The sequence below is a fragment of the Notamacropus eugenii genome, chromosome 2, assembly GCF_028372415.1.
Source record: "Notamacropus eugenii isolate mMacEug1 chromosome 2, mMacEug1.pri_v2, whole genome shotgun sequence".
Lineage (NCBI taxonomy): Eukaryota > Metazoa > Chordata > Mammalia > Diprotodontia > Macropodidae > Notamacropus > Notamacropus eugenii.
Window position 1 is genome coordinate 327,154,972 of NC_092873.1, and position 19,840 is coordinate 327,174,811.

At 39.5% G+C, this 19,840-nt stretch overlaps 1 long non-coding RNA gene across 1 annotated transcript in view; it reads left to right on the forward strand.

The window, feature by feature from the left end:
* Positions 1–19,840, forward strand: part of LOC140528008 (uncharacterized) — a 34,289-nt gene that overhangs the window by 2,813 nt on the left and 11,636 nt on the right. Inside the window, exon 2 of the long non-coding RNA XR_011975019.1 lies at positions 7,188–7,231. This is a non-coding gene — a long non-coding RNA (uncharacterized lncRNA). The remainder of the gene's footprint in view (positions 1–7,187; positions 7,232–19,840) is intronic.

The window sequence follows — 19,840 nt, forward strand, 5'->3', positions numbered from 1 at the left end:
CTCCCAAAGTTCCCCATTTTAGAATTTTGAAGAACTCTGTTAATATATTTTTCCTAAAGTTAAACCTAACTATGTCTCTTTTAAAAACATGCACATGTTGCTCCTGGCTTGTCGCTCTAGAGGGGAGCAGAACAAGATGAACACCCTCTGCTACCATATGTTTGTTTAAATGCTTTATTTTTTTTTAAATTTATTTATTTATTTAACTTTTCAACATTCATTTCCACAAAATTTGGGGTTTCAAATTTTCTTCCCATTTCTCCCCTCCCCCCACCCCAAAACGCCAAGCATTCTAATTGCCCCTATCACCAATCTGCCCTCTCTTCTAATATCCCTCCCTTCCCTAACCCCATCTTCTCTTTTGTCCTGTAGGGCAAGATAACTTTCTATACCCCATTATCTGTATTTCTATTTCCTAGTAGCAAGAACAATACTCAACAGTTGTTCCTAAAAGTCTGAGTTCCAACTTCTCCCCATCCCTCCCTCCCCACCCATTCCCTTTGGGAAGGCAAGCAATTCAATATAGGCCATATCTGTGTAGTTTTGCAAATGCCTTCCATAATAGTCATGTTGTGTAAGACTAACTATATTTCCCTCCATCCTACCCTGCCCCACATTGCTTCTATTCTCTCGTTTGATCCTGTCCCTCCCCAAGAGTGTTGACTTCAAATTGCTCCCTCCTCCCACTGCCCTCCCTTCCATCATCCCCCTCCACCCTGCTGATCCCCTTCTCCCCCACTTTCTTGTATTGTAAGATAGGTTTTCATACCAAAATGAGTGTGCATTTTATTCCTTCCTTTAGTCGAATGTGATGAGAGTAAGCTTCATGTTTTTTCTCTCACCTCTCCTCTTTTTCCCTCCACTGAAAAGTCTTTTATTTGCCTCTTTTATGAGAGATAACCTGCCCCCTTCCATTTCTCCCTTTCTCCTCCCAATATATTTCTCTTTCACCCATTAATTTCATTTTTTTAAGATATAATCCCATCCTATTCAATTCACCCTGTGCTGTGTGTGTGTGTGTGTGTGTGTGTGTGTGTGTGTGTAATCCCACCAACTACCCAGATACTGAAAAAAGTTTCAAGAGTTACAAATATTGTCTTTCCGTGTAGGAATGTAAACAGTTCAACTTTAGTAAGTCCCTTATGATTTCTCTTTACTGTTTACCTTTTCATGCTTCTCTTGATTCTTATGTTTGAAGGTCAAATTTTCTTTTCAGCTCTGGTCTTTTCATCAAGAATGTTTGAAAGTCTTCCATTTCATTGAAAGACCAATTTTTCCCCTGAAGTATTATACTCAGTTTTGCTGAGTAGGTGATTCTTGGTTTTAGTTCTAGTTCCTTTGACTTCTGGAATATCATATTCCACGCCCTTCGATCCCTTAATGTAGAAGCTGCTAGATCTTGTGTTATCCTGATAGTATTTCCACAATACTTGAATTATTTCTTTCTAGCTGCTTGCAATATTTTCTTCTTGACCTGGGAACTCTGGAATTTGGCCACAATGTTCCTAGGAGTTTCTCTTTTTGGATCTCTTTCAGGAGGTGATCAGTGGATTCCTTGAATATTTATTTTGCCCTCTGGTTCTAGAATCTCAGGGCAGTTTTCCTTGATAATTTCATGAAAGATGATGTCTAGGCTTTTTTTTTTATCATGGCTTTCAGGTAGTCCATAATTTTTAAGTTGTCTCTCCTGGATCTATTTTCCAGGTCAGTTGTTTTCCCAATGAGATATTTCACATTATCTTCCATTTTTTCATTCTTTTGGTTTTGTTTTGTGATTTCTTGGTTTCTCATAAAGTCATTAGCCTCCATCTGTTCCATTCTAATTTTGAAAGAACTATTTTCTTCAGTGAGCTTTTGAATCTCCTTTTCCATTTGGCTAATTCTGCTTTTGAAAGCATTTTCTTCTCCTCATTGGCTTTTTGACCCTCTTTTGCCAATTGAGTTAGCCTATTTTTCAAGGTGTTATTTTCTTCAGCATTTTTTTGGGTCTCCTTTAGCAAGGTGTTGATCTGCTTTTCATGTTTTTCTTGCATCTCTCTCATTTCTCTTCCCAGTTTTTCCTCCACCTCTCTAACTTGATTTTGAAAATCCTTTTTGAGCTCTTCCATGGCCTGAGCCCACTGAATATTTATTTTGGATGTTTGGGATACAGAAGCCTTGACTTTTATATCTTTCCCTGATGGTAAGCATTGTTCTTCCTCATCTAAAAGGATGGGAGAAGATATCTGTTCACCAAGAAAGTAACCTTCTATAGTCTTTTTTCCCCCCCTTTTTTGGGCATTTTCCCAACCAGTTACTTGACTTTTGGGTCTTTTGTCAAGAGTAGGGTATACTCTGGGGACCTGTAAGACATCAGTTCCTCCAAGGTGGCACAATCAAGTATGTACTGGTCTGGGCGCAGGGAAGGATTTTTGTGCCCAGAATCTTAGCATCGTTTCCTCTCCACAGGCAGCTGACTTCCAGTTCCGCCAAGCTAGCACTGGGGGGGGTGGGATTCAGTCAAGCTATGGGGGCAGGGCCTCCATTCAGCTGCTTCAGGGCATCTACACAGGGCTGAGGTAAGACTCAACTCTTCAGTGCCCCCAGGGGTTTTGACGATCTAGCTATGGTCTCAGGCTGCTGTAGGGGCTGCCCTGAGAACTACTGCCGCCTGCCCAATGTGAAGGCCCTTCTCCCTTCCTGGCCAGCTTAATAAACCCCATCACTGACCTTTGGCACCTGTCGGGTTGAGGGATCTGCGGACCCTCTGCTGCTGGGACTGGGGTTTCCCCGAATGAAGATTCTGCCCCAGAGGGCTGTTCATGAGCTGTGAATGCACAGCCAAGGCTGGGCTGGGCTCCATGCTCTGAGCTCCGCTTCACGTCTGGTGCAATTGACATTTCCTGTGGGTCTTTCAGGTCACCCTGGGCTGGAAATCTCCTCCACTCTGTTGTTCTCCACTTCCACTGCTCCAAAATTTGTTGAGAGTCCCTCTCTACAGGTGTTTTATGGGCTGTGTGGGGGCAGCCTCCGTATGTGTGTCTTTCTACTCCGCCATCTTGGCTCCACCCCCTGTTTCAATACTTTAAAACAATAGCATATTTCTCTCTCTTCCCCCACCATGTCTTTTCATTTCTAGGTCTGACATCCTCTCTTCTTTCAAATAGTTGATAGAAATCATAATCTTATGGCTCTTTGCTATTCTGGTTACCATCTTATGGATTCCCTTCACCTTATCAAGTTCTTTCCTAAAATGGGATGTTATGATTAAAAAAGTTTGAGATACATATTTTCCTGGGTAATTTAATTAATAATACTCATTAATAAGGTCAACATGTTATTAATAAAAGGATGGTCATTTAACCCTCTCTCTTAGAACAGAGACAACGATGGCAGCAAGTTCACAGCTATAATTCAAAGAGTAGGTGCTCAATGAGGTGCCAGGAGTGACATCATATCATTCTTGGATGGAGAAACTGTATACTTAGACCATCCCCAGCCCTGGACTATCTAGACAAAAGGATCTGTCTCCACTGAAGTTTCAGTGCCTGATAACTATTCTAGATACCTTGGAATTCAGAAATGGATATGGAAATATGAGAACCCTAACCTTCTCTCTAAGGCCCCTTGGAAGGCTAAATTTACAGTCCTATTACAGGGTCTCTGGCATCACAGAATTTATAATCTCAAGAGGGAGTCAAGATATATGCATGAGACAGTGGTATACAATACAAAATGGTATATGATTGTTAAAATGCTGTGGCACATACTGTAAGCCTTAGGTTAACTCAGAGGAAAGAGACATCACTTTGGGAACTTAAGGTTGGTTTCCTGAAGGAAATGAGAATTAAATTGGGCCTTAAAGGATGGTAGGATTTGCACAGATAATAGAGAGTGGTCCTGAAATGTATCATATATCTATGCATAGATATATAAATATAAATAGTTTACAAAAGCATTTTCTTCCCAGTGACTGCAGTATCACATCCCCTCTCCTTCAGTAAACTCCAGTGGCTTCCTATCCCTTTGAAGATCAAATGCAAAATAGTTCCATTTACTCCTTTACAACTTGGCTCCCTCCTACCCTTCTAGTCACACACACACACACACACACACACACACACACACACACACACACACACACTATGATCAGTGACACTGACTTCTCTGCTGTTCCTTAAACAAGACTCTCCACCTCCAGACATGTTGCCCATGTCTAGCATTCTCTCCTTCCTCATCTTACCTCCTGGTTTCTATCAAGTTCCCAGGAAAAACTTCTACAGGAATCCTTTATTAATAATGCTAGTGCTTTTCCTCTATTGATTACCTCCAATTTATCCTATTTGTATATCCAAGCCCAGCACTCTATCCACTCTGCCACATGGCTTCCCCTTTACTGACTTTTATGATGTCAGATGCTGGCCTGTTTATCTTTAGTCTGGACTATTTTAGGCTCTGCCTCTGAATTCTTTGTATTTCTGTTTTACCACCGTGACCTGTCAGGGCTTCCTTGTCCTCCATTCTTGGCTCCTCACTCTTTCTTCTATCATCTACTTAAACAATGAGGGCAGCTAGGTGGTGCAGTGGATACAGCAGGAGTCAGGAAGACTTGAGTTCAAATCTCACCTCAGACACTTGACACTCACTAGCTGTGTGACCTTTGGCAAGTCACTTTACTCCAATTGCCTCATCCTGGGTCATCTCCAGTCATCCTGATGAATATCTGGTCACTGGATTCAGATGGCTGTGGACGAGAAGTAAGGCTGGTGACCTGCACAGCCCTCCCTCACCCAAAACAAAGTCAATTGCAAGTCATGTCATTATTTCTCTGATGGCATGGTCTTCTTTGGCTACGAAGGACAAACACAAAGGATTTCTCCACTTTAGATTAAGTTCCTTGTAAAGTTGGGTGGGGTCTGACCAAGATTGAAGAGAATTAATTCAATCTCATTATCATTAATGTCCTTCAAGAGACTGAATTTAAAATCTGGACTTTGGAAGAGGGGAGACCTCTGAGTCTCCCCGCCAAATATTGATTATTAATAATCATTTCTCTCAGGGGCACCTAGAATATAATGCTCCATAAATGATACTCCATAAATGGTTTGATCAGTGTAGAGTTAAAGGATACTATTACTCCTATCCACACCCCACTAGGGACAGTTAGGTCGTGCAATGAATAGAATCCTGATTGTGGAATTAGGAAGACTTGAGTTCAAATCTGGCTACTCCAGGTAAACCATTTAATCTCCGTCTCAGTTTCCTCAGTTGCAAAATAGGGATCATAACAGGGTCTACCTTGGAGGGATGTTGAAAGGATCAAATGAGACAATATTTCTAAAGCATTTAGCACAATGCCTGGCACTTAGGAAGTGCTTAGTAAATGCGCATTACCTCCCTACTAGACATAGTGTCTCTGTTAAGTAGGCCAAGATTTAAAAAAAATTTTTTTGACTGCTATGTCAAACTATTATCTCATATTGATTTTTGTAGACTACTAATAGAAGCTTGTAACAATGAAATAAAAGGTACCAGAAGTTTGCTGAAACTCACACATCACCTACATTATTAGAGGATATGGAACATTCTACATTCAAACCTCCCTCCCCCTACCTCTGCAAAGAAAAAAGGAGGTTCATTTTCTCAACTGTTTTCTGGGGTGAAGACTGGTCATTATAATTATAGAGAGGAGTTTCATTTTTTTGTTCTTTTAATTTACATTATTGCAAGCATTTATAAAACACTTTAGGATTTGCAAAGTACTTGACAAATATTATCTAATTTTATCCTCACAACAACTCTGGGAGATAGGTATTATTGTTATCCTAATTTTACAGAGGGGGAAATTGAGGCAGATAAGTTAAAATTATCAATTGTTAACTATCAATAATTATTAAATATCAATTAAGTATCAATTAATAAAGAAACCTAACAAAACATTCAAATAATGTATCAGCTGTGAAGGACCTTGAAGCCAAAGTAATTTGGAATTCTCACCAGCTGTCAATTGCTTCTGGCTGTTCAGCCTCATTTCCATTCCAGTCACTCCTATCTTATCAGTCTAGCTGTTTATCTGCTTGTGCGTTGGCAAATATCTCTTCCTCTAAAACACTTGTATATTCTCAGAAATTCTCATCAAAATGTAGTTATGTCAGTTTTGTCAAAATGGCTTATAAATTTTCTCCAATGACAGTTAACTGTAGTTTCTTTCCTCTCTTGTAAAATTTTCTCAACTCTTTGTGATCCTTTTAAAGGTATATCATTATTAGCCCAAATTTGGGGGTTTTGGGGAAGTTAAGTTGGATTACATAAGTCCTGTGGTGAACATTTACTAGCTGTATGAATATGAGTAAGTCATTTAACCTTTTTGTACCACAGAAGTTTTGGTCAAAATACATTACCAAAACAATTAGGGTTTTGTTGATAGATATATATAATAAAGGTGAAAGTGCTGGCTAAATGACTAGAGGAAAATAACTTTACTTCCTTACCTTAGTTTTTATTCTGACTCACATATTTGAATGATAACCCAAGGAGGAACTAGCAAATATTTTACCTTAAGTGAGATAATTTTCTGGAACATAATACTTTGATTCCCACATAGACATAGGGGTACTTTGCTTGGCTTTTGTAGTTAAGTGTAGAAGTTGTGGCTGAAGTTTGTCGTGAACCTGTCTGGCTACTGTACTTAGTAGAAAGGAGCTTGTAGGGCTGCCAAGTGGTACTGAAGAGATTGAGTAGAATCTGGCAGCAGGGAGCAAGAGTCTGACACCAGCAGAGAATACCCAGTTACCATGAGACCGGTGGAACAATGAACCCCTGTGGCACAGTAGGTAGAGCCCCAGGCTTGAAGTTAGGAAGACTTGAGTTCAAATCCAAACTCAGATACTCACTAGCTGTGTGACTCCATGCAAGTCACATAACTTCCCTTTGCCAGAACTGTAAAATAAGGATGATAACAGTACACACCTCACAGAGTTGCTGTGAGATTCAAATAATATTTGGTAAAAAGTGCTTAACACAGTGCCTGGCACACAATAAATATTATGTAAATGCTTATTCCTTTCCCCTTCCCCCTCCCCACACCCTCAGATGCCACACCCAATAGGGAATGGTTCTAGACATAAGCCATAATTAAATTTAGATTGAGGATTTTCTTTTTTTTTTCAGTTTTATTGATGTATTTTGTTTTTATATTGCATTTACAGATCACTGCTGCTTTGTGAGAGGTCCCTTGTAACAAAGCTAAACAGTTAAGTAAAACTAATAATAGTGACTTTGTCTGAAAGTACATAAAACATTCAACATCTGTATCACCCTCCCCACCTTACTATTTAATAGAAATCTATTTTTCTCCCTCCCACCTCCACCCTATTGAAAAATAAAAAGAAGCAAATTTTTGTAACAAATATGCATAGTTAAGGAAAAAATATTCCCCCAAAGACTATACACAAAAATATATATGTGTCATTCTTCACCTTAAATCCATCACCTCCCAGTTAATGAATTGTTCGGCCTAGAGGCCGATGGGCTACCCAAGTCTTACCTTCGCAGGTCTTCAGTGGCCAACTGGATAAACGTGTTGAGAGAAGAGACTTTCTAGAGTTGAACAAGGGTTAGGCTTTATTCAGGGTCTTAGTTACATGTGCAGGGTGAATTCTTCCCCAGGAGAGAGGAATCCTCCTCCTCCCAAGGGGCAAGGATTGTACAGCAAGAGGATGGGAGCGGGAGAGGGGAGGGACCCTCTTCCCTCCAAGGGCCCCTCAGCGCGAAGAGCCCCTGGAGGGGACTCTGAATCCAGAAGAGGGCCTTCAGGCTTTCCTGTCCCTACTTAAGCTCTCCCACCGCATAGTTTGCACGTGAATACCATGCGTGCTCTCAGCCCCTAGCTAGTCAACAACAGGTGTGCTCAGACCACGGGCCAATCTCAAGGGTGGGATGCTCTCCCCAGCAAGTTTCCCACTGAGAAGAGGTGGAAATGCACGAGATAGCCCATGTTTCACGCCTCAATTCGCAGCTGTTCCCTGGGGGGCCTCATGAGAACTCTGAGGTTTAGAGGTCCTCACTTTTACCTGCCCGAGACTGTCCTCATGAAACTGAGCTTACACCCCCAACAATGAATAGACTGTGTTTCCTCTGGAATCATGAATGATCATTGCATTGATCATATTTCTTACAACTTGTTTATTTTTATGGTGTTATTATTGTGTGATTTATTTTTCCTGGTTCTCTTAATTTTATTCTTCATTAGTTTATAAATCCTTAAGATTGCTCATTCTTATAATACTGATGTTATAGTATGTACCTTATAGTGTGTTATAGTATATAGTATAGTTCTACATGATAAAAGTTCACATGCCAACAAATTAGAAAAATAAATGGATCATTTTGATTACATAAAATAAAAAGCTTTTGCATAAAGAAATCTCATGATGCTAAGATGAAAAGAAAACAATTAACTGGGGAAAAAAATCTTTGCAGCAAGTTTCTCTGACAAAAGTCTCATTTCCAAGATATTTAAACAATTGATACAAATGCATGGAAAAATAATCATTCCTCACCTGATAAATGGTCTAAGGATGTGCCCTACATATGAGGGTTATGCCTGTCACATATATCTCTTATGTATTTGTCCCTCACTCACAGTTCCAATGAGTACTCGATCTTCTTATTTATGGTGTATTTGTAGAATCTGTGAAATGGGAGTACTAGGAAATATGCTATTTACCTTCTCTTACTATAAATTTGCTTAGAATTGATTTACTCCCTTAGCTGACTCTGTGTGTGTGTGTGTGTGTGTGTGTGTGACATATAGTCATACTGGGGACCCCATACATGAGAGGGGAATATCAAGGCAGTTCTGGTAAATGTCTCAACACTAACTCTAGAAATGTAATCTGTATTATTTAACATTTTCTCCATTACTTTTAAGTTTAGTTTAAATTTAGATAATCAAAACAATCAAAGCTTTGCTAATTTCTGAGGTGTAAAATGGTCTTACTGAAAATTAACAATCAGCAGAGTAAGAGCTGACACAAGTGTATATACCCCTGTTGTGTTTCCCACATGCTCCAAGTTCCCCATACAAACAAAATCATTGCTCTAGATCTACTTCCCCTTCCTCCACTCCAGAGAGAGGAAGAGCAAGAGAGAGGAGAGGGGGGGGCAATTGGACTGTTATTTTTAAGGTTCATTTTGGCTCCACAATTTATGATTCTTTATTAATCAGTGATTGTTCCTGTAATTGCACTGAAGGAAAAACAGGTCCAGAGAAGGATTGGTTGGTTGTTGTCCTTCATTATAGAAAAGGACTAAAATGATATCACTAGTTAGAATAAAATTACAGCATGTCTGACTGTAGCTGATCAGACCAATACAAGCTCAAAATGCTCTACCACAGGTCGGACAAGAATAGTCCACATGAACATTTGTGGTAGATTCTCTAAATCTGAACATCTTACATTTCTTTTGAGCTACTTCAATTCTGCTTTGTTCATAGAGCAAACCACCTTCTTTGATGAGGGCATGTCATGCTTGCTGGTCCTGTGCCAGTGTCTACCCATGTCATGTGATCAATACTAGAAAAGATAATATCTTACCTAATACCATACAATAGGTCATTAAAGTTATAAAGTCCGAGATACCAGGTTGACCATCTGTACATTAACATTTTCTTTTACTATAGACTATGCTCTTCTGCTCTCCTTTCCTACCTCTTATGCCTGCCCCCACTCCTCAAGTTTCTGAATACATAGGGAACCAAAGGTGAAAGAGAGAACCTTTTGGGAGATGGTTATAAAGACTGGAGATCTGAACTCTGGCTCTGGCTCTACCTTAGAATTTCCTCATCTGTGAAGAAGAGAGAATTCCTTTTGGAATGGACCAATGCCAGTGATTCTGTTAGGATCCACAAGGCACTGACCATAATGAGGGATGCCCTCCTGCTTCTGGTCTCCATGAGAGTATAGGGCCAGTAGAGGTGTGGGGATGTTGATAAGCAATAGAAGGATGATGAGTTTTTGCAGAATTGTAAATAGAGTATCAGGGAGTGTTGTGAGGTTCAAATGAGATAATGGATATAAAACACCTTGCAAACCTTAGAGCACTATATAAATACATTATTGTTATTGCTGCTATTATTATTGTTAATATTACTACTCCTACTACTATGACTGCTACTACTGCTACCACCACCACTAATATTACTACTACTACTATGACTACTACTACTATTACTACTACTACTACTACTACTACACTAGTCTAGAATCACCAAGCCTCCAGTGTGGTGATAACTTCATTCTCTGGGCAGCTAGGTGATGCAGTGGATAGCGCACCAGTGCAGGAGTCAGGAGGACCTGAGTTCAAATCTCACCTCAGACACTTAACACTCACTAGCTGTGTGACCTTGGGCAAGTCACTTAACCCCAACTGCCTCATCCTGGGTCATCTCCAGTCATCCTGATGAATATCTGGTCACTGGATTCAGATGGCTCTGGAGGAGAAGTGAGGCTGGTGAGCTGCACAGCCCTCCCTCACTCAAAACAAAGTCAAGTACAAGTCATGTCATCATTTCTCTGATGGTGTGGTCTTCTTCAGCTATGAAGGGCTAACACACTATACACCTGCTGAGCTCAATGATTATGCTGCTAAATGTTTAATAAGCTTTTCTTTTTTGGAGGGAGGAGGGAAATGCATGCATATATTTTTAGGCATAATCTGCATTACTATCACTTCCAATCAACTTATTATCACTTTTAATCAACAAAATAATAAATCAAGCCTGATTTGTAGCAATTGCAGATTTCTGAGGTGTATGTACTTAGCAAAATGTTTATCAAAAAATAAAAAAAAAAAAACTGGGTCAGCAAATGGTTAGAGCTGGTTCCAGCACACTCCTGGGAGGCATGGACTTGGGCTTAGTTTAGGATACTGAAAATTTTAAAGGTGCCTATAAAACTCTTAAGCAACGTAGAAACAATTGAGTTTATCATGTAGGTAGTAAGAATAACTAGTTAAAATAAGAAGCTACCAGAGGCTGAATCTTTTTTTCTCTATCTCCACCCCTTTTCATCCCAAATTAACTTCCCTTTTTCCTAGAGATATAGTAGCCTCTCTGGGTCCCCAGATGGTGAGTGTTCTGGAATTGGTCCTAATAAGTTGATTTGAGAATTCTTTTCATATTGCTTACTTCAGTCATTTTTGGGTAAGTTTTCCTAAAGAAAGAAAAATATTAGGTACAGGTCTGAGCCACTTACCTTCAGAAGATCTAAGGACTTTTGTTTTTGTTTTTTTAGTTATTTGATATCTTTCATTATTATATATCATCTTCATTTCTAAATATATTTCCTGCCTGGCAACATGTCCCTTGTAACAATGAAATAAAAAAGGCTGGGGGATGGGAGAGCAGTTTACTGAAACAAACACACCACCTACATTGTAAGAGGATATGAAATATGCTACATTCAGAATCCCTCTTCCTTCCCCCCTCCCACCTCTGCAAAGAAGAGAAGGAGGGTCACTTTCTCAACTCTTTTCTGGGGTCAAGACTAGTCAAAAGAGTTTCATTTTTGGTTCTTTTTTGCAAGCCTTGTGTGTAGCATTTTCCTGATTCTGCTGACTTCATTTTTTAGGGACTTCTTGTGGGTGGCAGGGATCACTTATAGTCATAGGATTAAAGATTTAGCCCTAGAGGGGAACTTGGGGATTCATCTCATTCAATATCCTCATTTTACAAATGAGGAAGATGAGTTCTAGAAAGGGTAAAGGAACTTGCTGAAAGTCACCGAGTCAACAACAATACTTGCCTTGCTATGACTCTAAAGTTTACAAATAGCTTTATATAAATTATCTTATTTGATCCTCACAACCCTGGGAGGCAGATGTCGCTATTTTCTCCATTTTATAGTTGAGGAAACTGAGGTAAACAGAGGTGAAGTGACTTGTCCAGGGTCACACAGCTACTAAGTGGAAAACTTAGATCTTCCTGACTTCTAGTCTCGCACTCTATCCATTTAGTTACCTAGTTTAGGTAGCTAATCCCAGATGGGTTTAAAACCCAGTATCTCAGACTGATTTCCCCAGTCTTTCCACAAAACAGCATTTCATTCCTCCCTCCTCCAAATGTCTTGTGGCCATTCTGGAGTTCAAGTTGAAGGTTTTTTTCAAAAGTCATGTCATCTCTACCCCAGTGCAAACGTATATCAAGTACCCCAATGCAAACTTATATCAAGTACCCAGAATGCCACACTTTATACATTATGGGATTTCCTCCTTCTTTCATTCAAATTCACCCCTTCCTGAGAAATATAGGGCATAGAGCTGGGGTCAGGCATATAACTTTCATGGGTTTGACCTCCTGCATAAAATGAAAGGGAAAAAAAGCAGGTTTTCTTTGTAATTACTTCAGTTGAAGAAATAAAGGAATACTATAGCTTATCCATCGGTGTAGACCTTTAAACAACTCAAGGGCAACTTGAGGATGAGGTGACAACTCCGTGACAGGAAGCAGAGGGGTTGTCAAGAGACCTGAATTATATTCCTGGCTCTGCCACTAATTGGGTGATAGTGGGCAAGTCCCTTTCACCCTTGAGAAGTGACTTCATAATGAGGGTGTTGAGCTAGATGAGATCCCATAGATGTCATTTGTGTGCTGGCAGGGAAAGGTGGCTTCTCACAAAGGGCCTCCAGTTATGTGATCAAATAGATGGAGTTCAATCCTGGTGGAGTCTGACAACAAATGGAGGGCATTCCATCTTGTTTTCATTGTGGCCAGCTTGGAATTTGGGGAAGAAAGGAATGGAGGGAGAAAAGAAAAGAAGAGGGAGGGAGGACAGAAAGAAAATAGGGAGGGAGGGAGAGAGGGAATTATTAAACACCTGAGTACTACTGTGCTAAGCTCTTTAGAAATACTTTCTCATTTCATCCTCACCACAATTTGATCCTATCCTAAGATGTCTCCTCATTTTCCAGCCTTCATTTCAGACAGCTTTGAATTCTCCTGAAGTGCTTATTTTAGACTTCTTCAGTTTCTTTCTTATGCTCCCAGGCCAGGTACCTTCTCCTCCCTTGCCCTCCCAGCTTTTCTTTTGTGTTGTGTTCCTCATTGGATTGTAAGCTCCTTGAGGCCAGGGTCAAACTTTCTTTTTTTTTATATTTGTATCCTCCATTGTTTTTTGCAGTGCTTGGTACATAGTAGGAACTTAATAAATATTTATTAACTCAGAACTTGAATGAAGAAATGTGAAAAGACATCTACCCCTTTGTGGAATTGGGAGGTTCACAGGTGTTACCCATTACACTTGTTTCCAGACTTTTTCAATGTATTGATCACATGTGCTGATTTTTCTTTCTCTCTAAAAAATACAATTTGTCATATGATGGCTCTCTGGGAGGGGGAGGAGAGAGATACTTGAGATAACTATGGTGACATAAGAAGCAAACAAAAAAATTGATAAAAACTTCTTTAAAAGATAATTAAGTAATGTTTGTTGACAACAATTCTCTGTGTGTGCATGTGCTATTATTACCCCCTTTTAACAGTTTTAGAAACTGAAGCAAACAGAGGTTAAATGAGTTGCTCAAAGTCACACAACTTGTAAGGATCTGAAGCTAAATATGAACCTAAGTCTTCCACAGTCCAGACTAGTGCTCTATCCACTGGGCCATCAAGCTACCGCAGTCCCTTACACAAAGCTTAGTCATGGCTTTCATCTAGGCTCTACCCTAAAGGGTCAGCATCTCTTCCAGAAATATTACTCACTATACAAAGTTGATGTCAAGTATATGGAAATTATTTCCTTTATCACCAATTAAATGCTTAAAGTACAAAATACCTCTAATCATTCATTAACAAACATTTAAACATTAAAAGGTACCCAAGTGGTATAGTGGATAGAGTGCTGGACTTGGAGAAAGGAAACCTTGAGTTCAAATATGGCTTCAGACACTTATTTAGCTGTGTGGCCCTGGGCAAGTCACTTTATTGCCCTGTACCTCAGTTCCTTACCTGTAAAATAGGGATAATAATAGCACCTACTTCCTAACGTGAGGATCATATGAGATATTAAAGTTTTGAAAACCTTATAGCACTATGTAAATGTCAGTAGTTATTATTGTTATAAAAAGTAAACCTATCACCTATTAAAATTTCCCAGGAGGTAATTGCAACCTTGTTGAATTTTGTTCAACAAATTGTTTCACTTTCCCTTCAATTCTATCTTGTTTGTACAGCTCATAAATCCAGACCTCCTGGGGAGTGAGGTGAAAAAAGTTCAAAGGCTGGAACTAGACTGTGGAGATCTTTAAATGTCAAATTGGGAAATTTTTATTGTATCCTAGAAGCAATAGTGAGCCACCAAAGGCTGGTTCTTGAGTAGAAGAGTTACATGTCTAGACTGATGCTTTAGGGAAGTTATTTTGTCAACCTTATGGAGAACGGATTGGCAAGGGGAGACACTGGGAGACAAAATGAGGAGATTATTGCAACAATCTAGGCCCATGCAAGTGAGGAGAGAAGTGGGTAGTTGTGAGAGATATTCTAAGTTCCACCCTACCTTTCTGAAATTATTTCACGTTACTCCTCTTTCTACTCCTTGTTTACAATTGACAAGATTTAGCAACAGATTGGATATAGTGAATGCCAAAATTGCTCCTGTTTGTATAGGACTCAAGGGTTTTTATTTTTACAAAGCACTTTTTTCATTATTACCTGGTAGTTTGTAGACATATTATTATTTCAAAACTTCCCATGGTCATACAAATAAGATTCAGGCCTCAAACCCTATCCTAGGTCCCATTCTTTTTTTTTTTTTTTTCCACTAAATTCTGATGCCTTTCAACCTCAGATTTTTTTCTCTTTTCTCTAGCCCACCTATGCAAGCACTAATCCAGTCCTTGCCTGTGTAAGCACATGGGATATGGAGTCAGGGGTCTTCAGTTCAAATGTTAGCTTTGCCATTACTTGTTACCTGTGTAACCTTGGCAAGTTACTTAACTTCCCTGGACCTCAGTTTTCTCATCTGTAAAATGAGGTGATTATATTCAATAACCTTCCAACTTTGTGTCTATGAACCTATCTTTGGGCAGCCAACAATTAAATCCAAGTTCTCTGACTCCAAATAATAATATTTATGATAGTTGCATTTATATAGATTTTTTAGAGTGCTTTATTTATGTCAACTTATTTGATCCTCCCAATAATCCTGTGAGAGTAGTGCTCTCAATAGTCCCATTCAGCTATTAAGTGTCTGAGGTAGGATTTGAATTCATGTCTTTCAGACTCTGAGCCCTATCCACTTTACCACTGCCTATAGCTATTCCAATATGCCTTCCTTTTCACCATATGAAGGTAGCCTAGTATTTGTGCTGAATATCGGAGTCTGCACATAGCAAATGTTGACTGATTCCCCCTGTAATTGCAGTATCTCCCCATTGTGTTTGACCTAAAGGTTATCGAGGGATGGAAAATGTTCTGATCTTCCTCATCTCCTTTGCAGAAAAGGATTTGATCTATAACTCCTAAGACCATAAGATTTAGAGCTAGCAGGCATCTTAGAGATCAGTTAGTCAATGTCCTCATTTTATAGATGGTGAAACTAAGGTTAAAGAAAGGAAATGACTTGTCCAAGGTCACAGTGCTTGAAGTGGAAGAGTTGAGATTTGAATTCATTCCTTCTGACTCAGTAGAGTTACTACACTTGAATTGTCCGTTGATTCAGGAAGGAGAATGTTGTCAGAATGTATTATACTACTATGCTTTGAGTAATTAGTACTTTTTGTTTTGAGACAGCTGGTTTAGGTGGTGGCTTCTAGATATACAGTAGTAGATAGAGAGATGATCCTGAAGCCAGGAGTACTCATTTTTGTGAGTTTAAATCTGGCCTCAGATCCTTGCTAGCTGTGTGACATAACCCTGTTTGCTTCAGCTTCCTCATCTATAAAATGAACTTGAGAAGGAAATGGTAAACCACTTCAATATCTTTGCCAAGAAAACACTAAATGAGGTGACAAAGAGTCTGAAACAACTGAACATCTAGACATACTGTCTATAAGCACACTGTAACATGATTAGACAATTAAAAAACAGTTTTATTGCAAACTTAACAATAAGTGACAGACACACACATTTCAAGATATAAAGAAGGGGGAAGAATATTGTATAGGATACTATGGACTTTTGTTTTATAGAGGTTTTTAAAAAAAGTCTGTTTTTCTACTACCTCTATACCTAATTGAACAAAGTGGTAATAGAATTGTCTTATTTCTGTTTCTTCCTGCACTTTTTTCTTCTGTAAATTTTTTAGAAAAAGTTTTCTTTATATTCCTGTTTATTTCTGTCATACAGTCTATCACTACTTCCCAACTTTGACCCTGCCTGCAATGAGTTAATTGCTGGAGAGGTAGAGTATAGTGTTTGGTCACCAGGTGGTGTCCTGCTACCTGTAAGTCTATGCCACACTTTTCTTTATACGTTCTCCTCAGCCTATCCATGTATTGCTGAGTAGAGTACTACTGATATGAATTAGAATTCTTTATTCTTTTTTTATCTGGTCTTATGATTTCATTGACAAAGGAAATTCCCTCTATCAGCAACTTCTCTACAATTTGTAGTCTTGAGACACTGAAAGCTGAAGTGACTTGCGGAGTCCCACCTGAGTGGGACATGAACCCACCAGGTAGGATTGGAATTCACTTGTTCTGATACCAATTCTCTATTGACTACACCATGCATCTTTAGATCGTGCATTCCAATTATAGAAATGAAATAAGGAAGAAAGAGAAAGAAGGAAATAAAGAAAGACCCAGGGGAACAGGAGCTTAGCTGTTTCATGACTTTTGCTTCTTGACCTTGGTCAAGTAATTTCATCTCTTTTGATGAGTTTCTTTATCTGTAAAATGAAAGGACTGGACTAGATTATGGATTCTTAACTTGGAGTTCATAGATCTCCAAGGAGTTTGTGGCTAGATTCATAAACTTGGATGGGAAAACACCCCTGCATATGGGGTATATGTATTGCCCATGTAGGTTATGTTATGGGTTGCTTAAATGTAGCTCAAGGGAAATTTAAAGAATCTTTCCCCAAGAAAGACTTCTTTCTTCCTACTCCAAGAAAGGACATATGTTCCAGATTCTTGGAGATTAACTCTGGAGAGAGAGAGAAAAGACTTTGGAGGTCAGACATATAGAGAAAAGCCTCCTCCTCAACATGCCCTAATTGCCAGCTTGCCTCTCTAGAGACTTTATAGAAGAATTTACCCTTGAATGAAAAAATTGTTTCTCTCTCTCTCTCTCTCTGTCTGTCTCTCTGTCTCTTCTTCTCTTTCTCTCAAATATTTTGCTTCTAGAAGGAGAGCTCATTTACTTTATGTGTTTTCTGTTATATACTAATCCATCTAGCTTATCCAATTTCTTTTTGTTATCTGCTTAGATAAGTGAAATTACTCACTAGTCACTACTTGTGATAGTCTTTTGTGTATCTAACATTTGGTAGGAAAGTGTTGTCATCTTTGGACACAAGTTCAGGGTATTCCCTCCTCTTTCAGAAATACCTGCCAGAAAAGTGGTTTGAATTTTAAAAAACAAGCACACCCCCTGTTATCATTGTGTAATTTTTTTCAATTGTATCTGACTTTTCTTTCTAACCGCTAAATGAAATTTTGCATTTCCTCCTATCATTTAAAAACATCATTCTGAGTCCACAGGATTCACCAGATTGCTAAAGAAGTCCATGATATAAAAATGACTAAGAATCCCTAGATAAGATGATTTCTACTGTCTCTTCCAGTCCCAACAGTTCATGATTTTCTGACTTAAAGGTTTCATTCTGACCACTTGTGATAGTCAGGATGAAGAGTAACAGATAGTTTCTGAGAATCATGAAGCCTTTAGTTCAGCTGTTTCAGTCATTTCCGACTCTTTGTGACGCCATTTGGGGTTTTCTTGGCAAAGATACCAGATAGTTTGTCATTTCCTTCTCCAGCTCATTTTACAGATGAGGAAGCTGAGGTAAACAGAGGATAAGTGACTTGCCTGAGGTCACACAGCTGGTAAGTGTCTGAGGCCAGATTTGAGCTTAGGAAAACGAGTCTTCTCAACTCCAGGCCTGGTGCTCCCTCCACTGTGTCACCTTGCTGGCCACCCAAAAGTCTTACTTGTCCCTTCCATGAAGTCCTATTCATCCCTTTAGGAACCTCCTTTCTTTCTAGTCCTTGATTGGGAGCAGGAAATTCAGAAGCTACCTCTTCACATGCATTAGGATAGCACAGTAGACCAGGTGACTCAGGTCAGTCTAGTAGTTCAGGTTTGAAACTAGAACCAAATGTAACGCCTGTACAATATCTGACAATTAACAAAAGAAAATTTACTTAGCTACAGCCTGGGAACAAGGGAAGGATATTCATCAAGAAGACAGTGCTGATTTACTTGGGTATAGCTTCCACACCTGTGTTACCCATGATGCTCCATGGACCAAAGTCTGACTCCTGCTGACACCTCTTGCCTGGCGTTTTTGTGCCCTAGACCACCGGGAAGCTATTTCAATGACCTAAGTCAATTAAGTATCAAGAAGAGTTTCAATACTTTTAAAGGAAAACTGACTTAGCCTGAGTCGGATAGGACCTTAGGATATTTCTTCTCCCTACAGATGGTATCAAGTTAATTAAATGAAGTAAATACTACTGTGTGCGAGACAATCTGTTAGGTCCCAGGCAAACAAAGACAAATAAAATAGTACTATCCTCCGCTCTCCCAGATGACATTCTACCCATTTATTTTTACCCTGGGGTCTTGTATTTCCTTCATCTTAGAGGCTAAAAGAATAAGGCACCGTGATGGTAAAGTTGGTGCTGGAACAGCAACTTGAATCCTATCTCCCAGCTCATGTCTCCATACGTTTTACCTTATGTCTGTTCAGTCACTCTACAGGTATTGCCCATAGACTTCAGAGCCAACACACATTGGCTCTTGGCTCCTAAGCAACTAAGTCCTATCATCTTGAGGAATTGTCCAAACCAAATACAAAGGCTCTTCCACCCCATTCATGAGGGATAGGATGACTGAGTGAGAGAAAGGGAGAAGCTGGAAGACTGTGGTTCTTACAGGAGTAATACAGATGAGTGATTTTGAAAATGACAGTTGCTCTAACTCAGTTGCTCTCTCAACCACTACTCGTTACCATGGAGTAAGGCACCCATTTGTATTCAGTAGAGGGTTCACAAATTTTGCAAAGCTGAGACCACAACAAGAAGCAAGCTATAGATACCTTTTTGTTTTTTTTAAGAAATTGGATCCAGGTTATTGTTATAACCCACTCTGCAGACTGCCTGCAGCTCTTGAGCTCAACGACCTCAAAGTTCCCTAGGTGACCATGTAAGAGTGGCCCTGAGAGTTTGACTTCCCCTGTGAATGAGCAGGAAGGATGTAGCCACTTGCACTTACCTCAGGTTGTGGAGTTGCTGCAGAGGAGTTTGCTTGCTAAAGCTGAAGACTAGTCCTACAAGGTGAATACATTTTCTCCTAGGTACAGGACGGTGTACAGAAGGAATGTGGTATAGTGAGAGGAGCACTAGATTTGGATTCATAGTGACCTGGGTTTGAGCCCTGGGTTTTTTATGGCAACTGAGGGTTCAGAGTCACAGGGAGAGTGTAGGCATAATGGGGTGAAAGTATGTTAATCACTGAGGAACAAATTCAGGTACTCTATTATTGTCCAGAGGGATTTGTCCTCCAGTAGAGTTGTACATGGTTAGAAATAAGTTTGGGAGGGACATTTGCAACATTCCTAGTTTCCCATCTCCACTTCTAGGGTCTTCCTCTACCACCATCACTCTCCTTTGAGATTCACTCAATCCATATTTATTA